At 41.1% G+C, this 16,502-nt stretch overlaps 1 protein-coding gene and 1 long non-coding RNA gene across 5 annotated transcripts in view; one reads left to right on the plus strand and one right to left on the minus strand.

Moving 5' to 3' along the window:
• The window catches only part of LOC133838900 (synaptosomal-associated protein 25), a 120,650-nt gene that overhangs the window by 8,022 nt on the left and 96,126 nt on the right, over positions 1-16,502 (plus strand). The window lies entirely within an intron of this gene.
• On the minus strand, positions 89-15,479 carry LOC133838903 (uncharacterized). 3 transcript variants are annotated; one of them, XR_009894023.1, is made up of 5 exons: positions 15,312-15,479; positions 14,884-15,048; positions 14,502-14,821; positions 796-853; positions 89-729 (listed from the first exon to the last, which is right to left on the minus strand). It is a non-coding gene; the product is annotated as an uncharacterized LOC133838903 (long non-coding RNA). The 3 variants fall into 3 exon arrangements; XR_009894021.1 differs by lacking the exon at positions 15,312-15,479 and having other exon boundaries at positions 14,884-15,182; XR_009894022.1 differs by lacking the exons at positions 14,502-14,821; positions 15,312-15,479 and having other exon boundaries at positions 14,884-15,182.

Raw genomic sequence — 16,502 nt, forward strand, 5'->3', positions numbered from 1 at the left:
AGAATATCGCAATATTTTGTTTTATTCAAATTGGGTAGCGAGAATCTCACAGTCGAGCACACTCAACTGTAGCTTTCTAACATGATTAATTTGTTATACTAGGTGCGAAACTAAGATCTCGCTGTTTGTCAGTAAATGGCTCTAGCAGTAAGAGTTGGTCGATTTGGACATATTTAAAACATCACGAACCAAGCTTAGACTTTTGGTAAACAAACTGCTGCAACACATGAGTGATTTTGTGTTCGCATTAAATACTTCTGGTTTAGTAAAAATGTCAAACAATCGTAATTTGCGGGAAGTGTTGATTTTCTTCTTCCATTTGAAAAAAAAGGCAGCTCAAGCGCGTCGAGAGCTTCAAAAAATGTACGGAAATGCTGCGAAACATGCCGTGTTTGGTTTTGTCTCTTCAAATACTGTGATTCTTATGTTGACGGCCGTCCTCGTGAAGGAAGGCCCAAAACCTTCGAAGGCGGCCTTGCTCGAACAGGATACGTGCCAAACTCAAGAAGAGCTTCCTTTATAATTAGGAGTTACCCCTCAAGCCATTTCCAAGCGATTGCATGCTTTGGCGATGATTCAGTTGTGTTTTTATCGAAAAAACAGCGAGCCCTTAGTTGCACTCCTAATATATTATTGTTTTATTTTTTTTCTCGTGTCGTGCTGCTGTTGCTTCTCACTCTACGTAAGCCAGTTGGCCGGTAGCAAAAATTATTGTTTCAATAGGATCACCTGATTTAAATCAAAAAAATAAAAATGTTGGCAGCTAATTCATTTTTATTATTTTATAATTATTACCTCGCCGGGACAGCGCTGTACAGTAGTTGGTACCAGGAGTAGTTGATGGGCCAGATTTCTAAAGGTTCCAGAAAATTGATTTTATTTATTGTTTTGGCCACGAGGCCTTAAGATTTTTGGACATCTTATTTTTTTTCTTATTCTGCTCCCTTCGTCTGCTCCCTTCGACGATTTTGGTAGAAAAGTTTTAACCCTGATGCTGGAGATCTTACCACCAATTCACCAAATGGTGTATTTGCATTTGTCACTTTACAGCGTTGTAACATAGCAACGCAAGGGCAGTGTGGTAGAGTACTACAGTATCATTTAGTACCAAATATCATTCCTATGATAGGTCAGGCAAGGTTACCAATTACCACGTAGAAATAAAATTTGTAGCCAAATGAACGAGTTTCTATCGAATGTGGCATTTCAAAAGTTAAAGGAATATATAATTGTATGTACAGCGAAAGGTCATGATGAAAAAAAGTATAGAAAACGAATTTAAATCTGATAAATTATGCAATATATGATGCCTGATGCTTGAATTAGCTAACGTTAATATGTGTATGTATGTTAATATGTTATGTGTTTAAATTCATACGATCTTTAAATTAACATGACCTTTGCAGTATTAGAAGCTAATGAATAGAGTGTTGGTAAACTTGGTAAAGGCGCGAGCAAGAACTAGGAGGAAAGAAAGAGTCAGTAAAAAAGAAGATGAGACACGAGACACAACGCGACTCGCTACTCTTTACAATAAAAACAATTAATTATGAACTATGATAACCATTTTTCTTCTAGATATATGTATATATCTATATATTCACAAAGTATATAACTTGATGAGTACATTGAAGAAATTATAATTTGTCACAGGCATAAATTCTTAATATCATTCAAGGCATATGCTGTAAAGATATTTATTTCATAAATGGTTAAACATATTTTATACCCTCTTACCATAGTGTAGAATCATTATAATTTTATCCTTTCAGCAACGTATGTAAAAGGCAGAAGGAGTCATCTCCTTATAAGGTATATATGTATGTATATACTTGATCAGCATCAACAGCCGAGATGATATAGCCATGTCCGTCTTTCTGTATGTCCAACTGTCGATCAGTCAAAATCGTTGATCATCTAGCTAAGCTTAACATCATTGGCATACATAAAATCACGGGAAGGTAGATAATTTCCAAAAAGAGTATTTATTTGATTGCCATCCATTGCGCAATAGGCATTTTCAATGAAAATATTTACATCGGCCTAATTTGAATACAGTAAACAGCTGATTGCATCACAAACCGAAAATGTATACCTGTGCCCTATAGCGTAGAAGGTTATTATAACTTTGAGCCGGAAGGAAATCTCTCTCATATAAATATGTATGTATATACCAACATCTTTTACTTCCCTATTAATAGGGAACTAGTATTACTAGTTTAATTCATTAGCTGTCGAACGTCTTTTAATATTTGTTCGCGGTTTTCAATTAATGCATGCTGTTCAAAAAATATATTTTGTTTTGTCCACGCGTCAACAAGCCCGCGCTGGTATCGTATATATATTCATTTTTGGTGAGATTAGGTCGCATACTGGAGATGTACTTTAAATAGGACTGTGTAGGGGGAATGTCTTCTGATTAAATAAAAACACTTTCACTTTTATAATATTCGACTGGTAACGTTTTGTGTTACGTTTTATTCACTAACTTGGAAAAAACTTGTCATGTGCATGAGAATTTTAAAAACATATGGAGGAATAGCAAAAAAGCACTAAAGTGGGCAGGGTGACCATCATTAGAGGAAACCTAGATCAGTGTTGCTGTGCGTATGACAAGGTCACGTGAACGTGCTGGAGATGAGGACCGAGTCGAGTCCGGTCGGTCGTCGCCTTGTCGCTGACGACTGGGGCGAGCGCTGCGTGCCGCCTTAAAGTGCAGGAGCGTGTGGTGGTCCTTGTGACACACTCTGCAACGTTCCGCGCTGCGGCAGGATTGCCCGGAGTGTTGGTGGGCCAAACAGTTAGAGCAGTACTTATTAATGAGTACTGCTCTCAACCGTTTTTCCGCGGTCAGCCTGAGGAAGCGCTGACATTTCCGGAGGGGGTGGATCCCATGGCACACGCGACACCGGAAGGATTTGGTGCCAGCGGGGCGGCTCTGGTTGGCGGCTGTATGTGATGGCATACTACATGAAATGAAACAGAAGAAACAAATGATTATTATAGTAGCCTCTTTGCATTGTCAATGGCACATGAAACAAGACAGCATAGGACAGCACAGGACGACGAATAGAAATACGGAACAGGAGGTTATTCGTCCTGACGTAGAGGGGTCAGTCTTGCTGTCCATCGGGAGTAAAAGTAGTTTGGCGACGGGTCTTCGGATAGTACCCCGCGCCGTAAGCACATCTTCAACTCGGACCTTGGTATCGATGGACACGTCGTCAGCACCCGTCCTAGGCGCCACTCGTTGAATGGAAGGTTGTCTTCCTTTATGACGAGCATGTCATCAATCCGAAGGTTCCGTGTAGGGGATTGCCATTTCGTCCATTTGTGTAGCTTCTTCAGGTACTCATCCTTCCAACGGAAACAAAATTGTTGGTGAAGAGCCTTCATTCGCTGCCATCGATTGAGGATGGAGGTGGCCGGTTGGTTAATTGGCGGTTCCAACACCGAAATAAGTGAACCACCTATGAGGAGATGGCCAGGAGTTAGCGCTAGTAAGTCCGAAGGGTCTTCGGACATAGGAGAGATCGGCCTCGAATTCAGGCAGGCTTCGATCTTAGTCAGAAGAGTGGACAACTCTTGTGGTGGAGGTCGCCTTGTAAAAGAGTGCCTTAAAACTCTTTACGCCAGCTTCCCATAATCCACTTATATGTGGGGCGCCCGGCGGGTTGAAGTGCCAGGATAGGCTTTTGTGAGCATGTTGTGCGATGATGCACTCCCTCGTCGCTTCCAAGAAGTCGGTGGAGATCACCTTGTCAGCTCCAACGAAAGTTTTCGGAAGAATGCGGCCAGGAATTTCTCCGTCGTGAGATGCGATGTTGCCTCCAAGTGGATCGCAGTCGTGCTGAAGCACACGAAGACGCAGACATATCCTTTGGTGATGAGGCAGGCTCGGCCAGTGTAGTTTTTTACTTCGAATGGGCCAGCGAAGTCAACTCCAGTGTACGTGAAAGGTCTCGAGTAGGACGCCCTTTCCTTGTAAGAGTTGATGGTGGATTTGAAGAGAACCTTTGGAATTTTGGAATCCAGAATCTGGAACGGATCAGCCGCATGACGACTTGGTTACCCCCAAGTAAGGATATACGATGGGTGAAACGAACCAATAGTCGTGCAAAGGACGAGGGGTACGAGAGTATGATTGAATGACTCTCATCATAACGCAGCGAGTGGGACGCCTACAGGACCGTAGAATCCCCTTGCCATCGAGAAAAGGGTTCAAGTTTCGGATTGAACTTAAAGAAAGAACCGCTGCTTGGACTGCAGACAGTGGTATTCTTGTGAAAAAGTTTGTCGTTGAGCCATGACGATTAACCGCTCTTGGATCCGTGACAGCTCATCCGCTTGGACCACGGTAGAGCTTGGAACTGCCAATTTCCGACTTCTATTGATGAATCTGAGAACATAGGCAGATGTGCGCAGTGCTTCGCCAAACTCAGAGAACATACTCAGAAAATCAGGAGTAGGAAGTAACTTGACGATGTGACACTTAATCCGCTGCTCCAGCAGTCTCCGGAATGGGACTTGGAGATGTTGGCCATTGATCCGATGGGAGATGAAGCCACTCTGGTCCATGCCACTACAAAGAGTTATGAATCAATTCTTGTGGCAGGACACCTCGGCTTGCAATATTTGCCGGGGTTGTGCTCGGATCGCACATGCGATCTTGGCGTCGTTGGCTTGGACTATTTTTGCCACACGATTGGCCATAAAGGTTGTCCATCTGCAGGGTGGCTTGTTCAACCAGGCGAGAAGAATTGTTGAATCAGTCGAAAAGAAAGTCTGGAAACTTTCTGCTGGAAGATTCAGGAGGAGGGCCGAAGATAGCTCAGCCAACAGGACTGCGCCACAAAGCTCCAAACGTGGCACTGAGAGAAACTTGACAGGAGCCACCTTTGTCTTCGCAGTGAGGAGATGCGTGGTAACCTTGTTCGCCGTCTCCACGTGGACATAGATTGCCGCTCCATACTCCTTTTCTGAAGCATCACAGAATCCGTGGTACTGGATCTTCACTCGTATCTGGGAACTGGACCCATCTTGGAACCCGGATCTTAGCCAGAGCAGGATAGCTCTCCTACTACTCCTACTCCTACTACTAGCTACTCCTTTCTTTGGAGTAAAAGATCCGCGGGTAAAGGTTCGTCCCATTCGAGCGTTTTCAGCCAGATCTCCTGCATGAAGATCTTGGCTCGGATAACGAAAGGGGCCAGCCACCCAGTCGAAAAGTTTTGCAATCTGCGAAAGTACTTCGTGTAGAAGTCCTGATGGGCAACTTCTGGTGGCATGAAGAAGAACTCGTCATCGTGAGCTTGCCACCTGATGCCCAGAGTTTTCGCCGTACTGGAGTCCTGGAGTTCTAGGAAGTCTTCTCGAAGTAGATGGTCCTTTGGGATGTCCTTCAGCACGCTCTTATTGTTCGACGTCCAATTCCTCAGCGGGAAGCCAGCGCTGTCCAAGGCTACACACACTTCCGCAATGGTCCGGATGGCCTCTTCCTTCGTGAGTGTCCCCGCCAGGACGTCGTCCACGTACATGCTGCTGGAAATGACTCGGCTTGCGAGAGGATACTCCAAGCGTATGTCTTCAGCAATTTGCTGGAGGAATGTCACTGTGTTCAACTCGAAGTCACGGATCTCACCGTCCGACGCACGAAACAGAATTCGTTGGAACGGTGTGTGCTTCGAGTCCATGAGGATTTGGCGATACATCTTCGTTATGTCCGCATTGAACACATACCGATAGTATCGCCATCTGAGGATCTGCAACGTGAGATCCGACTGGAGAATGGGCCCTGAATGAAGGATATCATTCAGACTCTTCCCATTTGAGGATGGACAAGAAGCGTTAAAAACGACCCGCACCTTCGTTGTGGTGCTATCTGGTTTGAATACGGCATGGTGAGGCAGATAGAAATTAGGAGTCGTGACAATCGCCTGTGGCGATGTGGGTGTCATATGACCCAAGTCCACGTACTCCTGGAGAACGGCATTGTACTGCTTCTTTAGAGAATCGTTTCTTGACAAACGATTCTGTTTCTTGAGGAATTGAGCCAGCGCTATGGATCTGGAATGGAGTTCAATGCCATTGGGCTTCTGGAATAGAAGAGTCATCCGAACGAAGTTTTCTTCGCAAACGAAGTCTGACTCTTTTATCAACTTCGCTAGAATATCCTCCACCTCCCAAAATTTGGAAAATTTTTGCTTGGAGGGCAACTCTTGTCGAAATCGCAGAGACAGTTGTCGACACCTTCTGGGAGACGGGGCCGTTGAGAATCCAGCCAAACACGGTTTCTTGCCCAAGGAGTGAGCGACAAATGTTTGTCCGGGAGCCGCTCAAGATGACTGACGGAAGGATATCCGCACCAATTAGAATACAAATCTGAGCGCTCTTGTAGAAATGTAGATCTGCCAGTTCGATCGCTGGTAGATCCCTTAGGAAAATTTACGGCATATTGAAGGAGGGCAGTTTGCCTGCCAACTGTGGAATTACGAATGCTGAAGTCTCGATATGGAGCCTCGGCTTCGTCGGAGAACCAATGATGCGTTGGAACCAGACGCTCAGAAATGAAAGTCGCTTCGGACCCGGAATTAATTAGCGCACGTGCGGTGTATGTAGTGCCCAAGTGGCATACATTGATGACCGCCGTGCCGAGAAGGACATTCTGAGCGTTATTGGCAAAGAAATTTTGCACATTTGTTGCCGTTGGATTCGGAGTGGACTGTATATTGGAAGATGAAGAGGCACCATTGTGGGCACTGTCGCCCCGATGGGAAAGAGTGTTGTGCAGCCCTTTGCATGTAAAGCAATTGTGCGCACTCGTACACTCTCGGAGTTGGTGACCTCTTGCGAAACAGTTTAAACAGAGACTTTTCTGTTTGATGTAGGTCATCCGCTCATTGACCGACATTTGCAAAAAACGCGGACACACCCGGACAGGGTGATTCTTCTTTGAGTACAAGTCACACGATTTGCCTTTCGGAGTGACTCGGGCCTCAAAGGAGTTGACTCGCTTGGAACTCTGCGGACGGGATGATCGCGTTCTGTGAGTTGGCAGTCTGTTTCACGTCCTCAATCGCTTCGAGCATACGATAGCGCTCATTGAGGAACGTGGTCATATCCTGCCATGTGGGAATTTTCGCTTTGTCCACCAAAGATTGCTCCCACAACGAGAGTGTGAGCTTAGGGAGTTTGGACGAGCAGAGGAATACGAGGATGCAATCTGCGAAAGGGCTACAGACGGAAATGTCTGAATGCTCAAGAGCGGTCAAGCAACGCTGAATCGTGCTCTGCAGCTCCTTGATAGCTGCCCCCGACTCTTGGGTAACCGTGGACAGGTTGAACAGGATTTTTAACTGGCTTGTTATTAACAAGCGCTTGTTTTGGAATCGTTCGCAGAGAGCCCCCAAGCCGACACGAAACCATCGTTCGTCAGCGGAAATTTGGCTACGATTTCATTGGCCTCATCTGCGGTCTTTGAATTTAAATGAAAAAGTTTCTCAACCGGAGTCAACCTCGGATTGTTGACGTGAAAAGGTCACGGAAGGTCGGCCACCGCAAGTAGTCCCCACGGAATACTTCGGTGTCGACTGGAGGGAGCCGGCAGCCACTGAAGTATACTGGAAGAGCGGATGCTTCACTCCTGGTGGACCCGGAAACTTGGGTAATTTGCCCCTTAACACGGGCGAGACATCGCTCATACACTGCATAGCAGTGATCGTATTTCGCCTCCATTGCCTGAGTGCCTTCATTGTCGCCGTCTTGATGCAGTGCATCAGCGCATGTGGAATAGGCGGCCTCGACATTGTCCCAGAGGCCTTGCAGCCGGTCACGACGGATGTCGTACGTGTGTTCATTGTCATCTTTGGCTGCAGGCCCTCTGACCCGACTCTCGAAGTGCACCAGTGTGTCAGAGACGGCGACGGAGTTGCTGAGAGCCATCGCACGAGTTTTGCTAAATTTAGCTTGGACGGAACGGATAGTTGCCTGGCTACGTGGAGCAGTTTAAGATTTAGGCAACGACGGAGTCTTTGCAGAAGCAGACGGCGACGGACGATCGACCTTGACTTGGAGTTGAGCGGCAGGAGTGGCGGATTTGGACCCCGAAAGAGCGGGCGAAACAGACGACAGGCGACGAGCTGTGGTTCACTCTTTTGACTTTTGGACATACTATGCTTCGGCAATCACTTTAGAGTCTTTTTCTCAACAAAGACTCACGATAAAGCGGACAGCCGAAAGCAAGCACAAAATTGAGAGAAACTTCGGCTGTCACAGGATAGTGAACAAGGCCGACACAAGAAAACAGACGAACAAAAATCGCTGTTGGAAAAAACAAAATTGTTTAAATAAAACACAAACAGCAGCGTGAATCTTTATTAAACTCGTTGTGATTGCTGCTGTTCATATACATATATATATATATATATATATATATATATATATATATATATATATATATATATATATATATATATATATATATATATATATATATATATATTATATGTGTAATAATGGATTTGATATTTTATGTAAGGAACATATACGGAGTGTATATGTGTGTAAGTGTTGTGTATGAAAGATAAGTGTATGTATGTGTGTCGTATGTGGATGTATATGTGTCGTATGTATATGTATATATATATATATGGAGTGTAGTGGATCTACGCGCGTTTGTTTTTAATAGAGTGCAACTTTCTTGTTATTTAGAGTAAAATAACACGAAGAGGTTGCATACACTGGAGTGTGTCAAAAAAGCAGACAAACGCGACGCGACAGAAATGTAACAAAGTACATACAACAGCGGCCAAATCGGAAAATATAAGCGAACTCTTTTAAACTGTGAAGATACTTACACTTCGTATACATATAAGGATATATACAGTGGCGTGCAAGTGTGAGTACATGTTTGCAACTACTGACTTTGGGTTCGCATAAAAAAGTTATTAGTAAAGTAAATGAGTCCAAATTTTTTGTGTTTATTCTTTGAATATTTATTAACAAAATCTTATACAAAATATACCAAAAAAATCGAATTGGTTTATTTACGAAATAAAAAACAAAAAAAACTCGCATGTACTCAGTTATGCTCATTTTGAACACTTTTCAACAAACGTTTTTTTTTAATACTTGGTCCAAAGATCGATATTTGTAATTGTGATATTTATTCATTCTGGTATATTTTCTACCAAATTTGGTATTATTTATTTTAGAATAGCTCTCCATTCTTACTGGACTCGGCGCTGCATCTCGCGCTAGCTTGCTGGTACTGATTCGTAGAGTTCCAATCGATTTTTCATTATCGACCAAAAATTTTCGATCGGATTGAGATCAGGACTCTGTGCTGGCCACTCCTTTAACTTAAAATGTTGTTTTGCGATCCATATTTTGAAGATTTTGGACGTGTGTTTTGGATCTCCGTCTTGTTGAAATGTGATGTCTCTCTCTTTATATGCACATTTGTCAACCAAATCGCAAATATGGGTTTGCAAAATATCTAGAAAGTCTTCCTTTTACATAGTATCATCTATTTTCACAATTGGTCCAACGCTCCACCAAGTGGAACAGCTCCAGGCCATGACATTTCCACCTCAGTGTTTCGCAGTTCCTTGTACGTGGCCTATCTGCAGCGGACGTTTCTTTATAATTTTATCAATGTTAGCTAAAAGCAATTGGTTCATACGCAGATAGCTCGTCGACTGTTGCTCCATTTGTAAATGGGTAGGGCTTTAAACAACTTAGAGGTGGGCAGCAAGTGAGTCCATAAATTGGGATTCCAATGTTGAAATCCGGCGATCATTATGATCGATGTTCTATTTTTACATTTATGGCTTTAGTTTCACCATGTGCGGCAAAGTCGTTTTAAAAGGATTGCGATCTCCCACCAGGATTCCGGTGCACTCATGAACATTTCTATTCAATAGAGTAATGATTAAAGCTTATTCTGCGGGCCAATTCTGCACCTTTGCCAATGGCGAAGACTTCCGCTGGAAGATGTTGCAATTATCAGAAAGTTTGTAAAAGTGGGGAAATCGAGTTGGAACTGTAGAAAACCGCAGCGATTCCTTCAGCTATCTTCGACAAATCGATGAAGATCTTAAGGGCTTCGGAAATAGTTAACTCCGTGTCTGTACAAGCCTCTCTACCTTTAGCAATCCAACCATAGCCAATACAATTTTTTATTTCAATGGTTCGATGCCAATTATCACCTCCAGAGCTTCAGTGGGCATCCACTTGATAGCCTGTCATGCACTGTGCATCCGTGGCTAGACATCACACTATAATACTGTAACGTGTAACGAAGCTTGTTCGTTTAAGAAGCTGGTGGACTTGTAACGATACGAAAGGCGTACGCGATCGCTACGGCTGTTGTCTGGTCGGATGGGTGTGGGCAAAAGAGAAAAAATTCTTTCCGCTACGTGCTTCCGTAGATTAATTACATTATTAATAAATTCGCGTACTTAAAGGAGGGGGAAAACGGGGAAGAGACATACAAGGACAGTAAACAAAAGATGTAAAGAGTTAGAAGAAAACTGGAGGAAAGACAAGTTAGGGATCTACCTTCGACTTGGAGCACTTCTCCTTTACGGTGCACTCATTGGTGCAGACGCCCACCCTACCATGACCCTGCAAAGCCATCGTAAAAATCAATTTAAATAACAGGATCTCTCAGAGAAGCTCCTCGTTACTCAACCCTCCTCATACAAACCCTACATGGTTCCAAATTTGAAAAATTACTCGCACATACTAAACATTATAATAAATTTATTTAAATTAAGAAACATAAAGAAAATGCAACTAAGGCAACAAAAGAAAACATGGACGAAATATGAAATAACGACGTTGAAATATTAAAGCTAATTCTAATCTATTTCATAAATACTTAAAAACTAAATAAATAGATAAATAGAATAAATATGATTAATAGAAATAGATAGCCAATATTTCATATTGCAATTTTTACATGGATCGCTAATTAACAGATAGTTTTTATGCAATATAAAACTATTTAATTAAGAATCCATATCATTATATGGCAATGGACCATCGGCAAATGCCCAGCCCTAAGAAACTTAAGGTTTCTCAGGCGCAGCGAAATGAAGCTGCCAGCAAAACAAAAAAAAAATAAACTTCGTTTGGTCTATAAATTTTGAATTCAACAGATGCCATTCAAAAAAAGCTCTGTAGCGAACAATATGAGAACAAGCTGCATACATAGGTATAAACCAAAAGCTCACTCACAGTCGGTGATATGTGTGTGTTGTTATGTTGTTGTTGTTGCAGCTGTGGAGTAAAAATTTAAAGCCCTAACCAAAAGCTTTCTACTCAAATGGTGATCTGAGCTTTTACGCCAGATGTTCCATTGTTTTTGTAAACAATTATAAATGTAATTTTAAAATTGCAAATTCATGACAGAAAACAAAAGTATTTACGAACAAGATATATGTAGGACGACTATGGTAACTAATGAAGTTTATTTACATCTGATACATAGTATATTATACCACGAAATCATATGTAAATTTACATCACAGTTCTTCTTCCATTCAACATATATACACTAAGCAGAAAAAGTCTGCGTACAAACTTAACGCGCAACTTTGATGTTAAATAAAAATAGTTGTATTGAAGATATTGACTTCATTTTTTTTTAAATTAACAACATATCTTTTAAGAAAAAATATAACCAGTCTTCATTTATTTCCATCAGCAACTTTTTTAATTAAAATCAAAAAACAAAAAATACATCTGTTTTCGAATCAGAAAAAGTCTGCGTACAAACTTAAATTAGTTTAAAAAAAAGCCATTTATTGATAAAACATTACAAAAATTAGTACGAGGTAGGATAAATAGGAAGGTTTATTGTGCCAATCAAGCGTTTTGGCATTGATTAAACCAATTTTTGGTGAATTCTGGTGGTATTTCGATCCACTCATCCAAAATTGCTCCCGAGGGAGGAAACCGTTCGTCAAACTTTACCAAAAAGGGAAATCTCAGCGGGAAATTGTCGAATTTGTTTTTAAAACGCATTCAATGATTAAAAAAGTAAAAAAAAATTGGAATCAAACCGGCACAGTTCAATCAAAGCCACATTCTGGTAGGCCTCCAAAGCTGACCGATCGAGAAGAGCGGGAGGTTTTGAAGTCGGTGAGGCGTAATCCTGGGACAACTGTACATATATGAACGCAAACAAGACTTTATAAGAACAAAATAGAATACAAGGAAGCACTAATTAAGTGGCAGAAGGCCCAAAATGAACAATGTCGAGATACATATACTAAACAACACAATCATCTATGGCACGGTCATCAGCTTCGGAGAAATTTCTTCAGGTGGTCGCACGGTCACTTGCACATATACCACATCTGGGTTAATGTTGGCGTTCTCCTTGATTTCCCTCTTAGAGACAACTCCCTATGCAATTTGAAGTGGCGGCGGCGCGGCAGCGCTGCAAATCGCTCCTCCTAAATTCTGCCTGATTGCAGTGCTGACTCCCGCTTGCAGCTATCAGCTGATCTGCTGCAGCTTTCGCAGCGGTCGTGCAGAAGCTTTCAAAGCTTTAGTACAAGCTTTGTTCTGCCAACTGTCGAAGCAGAGTGGATGAGCTTTGCATGGTGGCTTAACTTCGTAAGAACCAACAACATCCAAAAGAACAATATGAAACTGCGTGCCGTCTGATTTTGAAAGAAAAATCAGATCATGAATACATGTACATGTAAACTTTATATCTGCCGTGTGCAATAGTTACCCTGCCTTTTTGGACGGCACCATAAAAACTCCAAGTTTTGTCTCCGCCTGTTGGCTATCGCAGCTGACCGAAAAAGGGGGTGTTTTAACACAATTTCTTTATTCGCACTATGCACTTTTTAATTTAACTGAATATTTATATTTTGTCGTTACGTTAACGACCGTCGCACTTATTTCTCAATTTACATATATTTATACCCGCTACCCATAGGGTAGAAAAAAAAAATTGTGGAAGTTATTAAAGAAATACTTTTGTATGGGCATAAGCGCCTACTTACAAAGGGTCTCAGTTACTTTGGCTGACAATCTGGTATATTGTGCCGTCTATGGTATATTTTGAATGGTGTACTATATCGATATACCAAGTATACCATTTGGTATACTTTTAGTATTTTTGCAGTATGTTTGGTATATTTTGAAAATGATACCGAAATATTTTGCCTTTATTAAAAATGGGTAGCGGGTATCTCACAGTCGAGCACACTCGACTGTAGCTTTCATACTTGTTTTTTTTCACCTGGTGCGACTTGTCACGACCAATTCAGAAAATGACTTGCCAGATTGCATGACCAGCGCAAATGAGAAAAAAAAACTGGCTTGTCAATAGGGCATTCTTATCTTCCCATTCTTTGACATTCACTGCCTCAAGATGCATCTATCGCGAAAATCTTTTTGCGATGTTGCCAAGCCCCACACACAGATGGCGCTAATAAATTTGTGCCAACAAAATACAATTATCCTAAACGTTTATACTAACATTAAACATTTAACTAACAAAAATTGGATTATTAACACATATATACATAACTTTAATAAATATACTATATTAACTACTTTTTCTACAAAAAAAGCCGTGGCGCTGACGTTTTTCCAATAGCAAAAAAAAACTTTGCCAACTTTTAGGCCCAACAAAGAAATTTGCTCGGCCCAATCGACCACTACAATACCTTAGGGGAAGATTCGACGTACAACAGAGATGTGTGCCCACCGCATGTGAGAGGGTGAGAGGTTTTAAGTGCAACTAGGCATCTTCTCCGCTATGTACAAGGCTTCGGTGGCCAGTTTTTTGTCCAGAACCAAATCAGATATTTTACTGCTTGGCTCGGCTTGGTCTGTTTTGTTCGCATGTTTTAATTTCCCGCAAAGTAAGTTTCATAACGGAACTGAGAATGGTTAAGCATTTCCCATTTGTCAGAATGCTTACGCAAAGCTAATTAACTTGGATGAATACCTGCACTTCGGATGTAAGTGTCGAATCGCCCTACGTAGCTACCACCTGCCTGTCACTAAAAAAGCGGTTAACCCATCGATAAGATAGCTGGAGCCGTGTTGACTGAGGTAAGGCCCTTTAAAATGGCATCAGTTTTAACATTATAGAAGGCACCTAAAATATCAAGAAAAGTAATTTAAAGTTGACCGCTTTTTCGATGAAGGCCACCAGAGCATGAAAAGCCATCTCGATGGATTTGCTCTTCATATATGCATGCTAGTTGTGAGCCATCAGATGCACTGCATTGCTTCTAATGTGCAAGTCAAGTAGCTTCTCTTTAGAAAGCCATTAGGGTGATTGCCCGGAATTCTTTGGTGACTACACGGCTGCATTCTTACGCCTTCGGCAGGGAAAAATCTGAGAGGAACTTCATAGAGTAGAAATATGGCACTAAGAAATATAAGCCGAATAAATCTTCGTTAGCCATGTAAGAATCGAATTATCTTTCCTTCTTAGCAAGTTGGAAACATGCTAGTCAGCTTACCACGGAGCGATGTCAGATCTGGGTTCCACCAAGGTGGCGTTGATCTTCTCGTCGCAGCGTGAAAAGTATTCATTTTGATAGAACATTCACAGATGTTTCTATATCCTGTAACGAATTAATTGTACTCGCCGAATCTAGCGTTTGTAACGATAGTGGAAAACTTCACTCAGTCCGTATTGCTTAGCCATGGAAACCCTGTTGAATTCAATTTTAAACCGAATGTACCTATGATCAGAATAGAAGGGTCTGGACTCTCCCTTCTCCTCCATGGGTATCTAGAGTGGTGAAAGTCAAGTCTAGCATAGTGCGTGAAGTACGACCTATATACATATGTTGGCTACTTTCAACTTATCGCTTAATATTAATTCGATTACTGACTCACCCATTTTATTGGTTTCTGAATTTCCCAAATGCTATGCTGGGCATTGGCGTCCGTTCCAATGATTCATTACAGCTTTCCAGTAGTTAGCAGTTCGATTATCTTTAAAAGAATGACAGTTCTTGGTCTGGTTACCATCATCTTGACGTAGATGTTGTAATTTTGAGACTTCCGCCCGCCGACCATGTTGTCCGACGCTATCCAATGTTCCTGGATCAAAGCCGCATAGGTGGACCCAACTAGGGCAAAAAGAAGCTCCACCGAAGTCATTTTTGTCTTATGGACAAAAACCAATATCTGCTTCTCCTAAAAACCAATATCTGCTTCTCCTTCCTTTGTCTGAGTCAACAAGGACAACGCGAATATGAATATAAATTAAAATTATTTATATATGTTATATGTTAGCTATAGTTCCAATAATGTCGTCTCACAGTAGTAACTAATCCATTGTTTATTGAAGAATTTACTAAATTAAATGTCTATATTAAATGTGCCACGCACATTTTCGCCCGAATTTTGAAATACACAATAATAACTATAGTCTTTTTGATTCCTGAAAATTTGGTTGCGATCAGATAAAAAATTAACGAAGTTATTGAAGAAATACTTTTGTATGACAATCTGGAATACTTTGCACTCTACTGTATTATATATATCTTATATATCCAAATATACCATTTGGCATCTAGTTTTAATATTTGTGTGGTATATTATTATACCCGCTACCCATAGAGTACAATGGTATTATAACTTTGTGCCGGCAGGAAATGTATGTAACAGGTAGAAAGAGGCATCTCCGACCCTATAAAGTATATATATTCTTGATCAGCGTCAACAGCAGAGACGAACTAGCCATGTTCGTCTGTCCGTCTATGTGTCTGTCCGTCTGTCCGTATGAACACCTAGATCTCAGAGACCATAAGAGATAGAACTATAATTTTCGACAGCATTTGTTATGTTTGCACGCAGACCAAGTTTGTTTTAAATTTTTGCCACGCCCACTTCCGACCCCGCAAATCAAAAAAATCGAATAGCAAACGTTATTTTAAAGCTAGAGCTGAATTTTGGTATATACAATAACAACTATAGTAGTTGTGATTCCTAAAAATTTGATTGCGATCAGATAAAAATTGTGGAAGGTATTAAATAAATACTTTTGTACGGACAAAAACGCCTTCTTACTAGGGGTCTGAGTTACTTTATCCAACAATCTGGTATATTGTATATTGTTGTCCGAAAATCAAAAAATAACAAAAACAAAATGATTATCGAATATAATTTCAAAAATCAGGTGCAATTGCACTTCTTGGATAGACAAATCACCTCTACATATTTTGTATTCGATGGTATTTTTTATATTGGTATTTTTTTTTTGTATATTGGCGATTAAAGTGTTTTCAAACTTTTTGACAAACAAGTGTTTGTATTTTCTTCAAAATAAACAAATGTGTGCAAGTCACACCTGAACGCCTGAAACACAACCAGAATAACATATTTGTATAAATTGTAATTTCCTGCTTTCACTTGAATGTAGGTACCATAAGGTAATATTTTTTTCCCCGATTCGCATACATTCCTTAATTTTTTTGTCTGCTAAATGATCGTTTTTAAATTCGTTCACT

The sequence above is a fragment of the Drosophila sulfurigaster genome, chromosome 2R (genome assembly GCF_023558435.1).
Source record: "Drosophila sulfurigaster albostrigata strain 15112-1811.04 chromosome 2R, ASM2355843v2, whole genome shotgun sequence".
NCBI classification, from domain to species: domain Eukaryota; kingdom Metazoa; phylum Arthropoda; class Insecta; order Diptera; family Drosophilidae; genus Drosophila; species Drosophila sulfurigaster.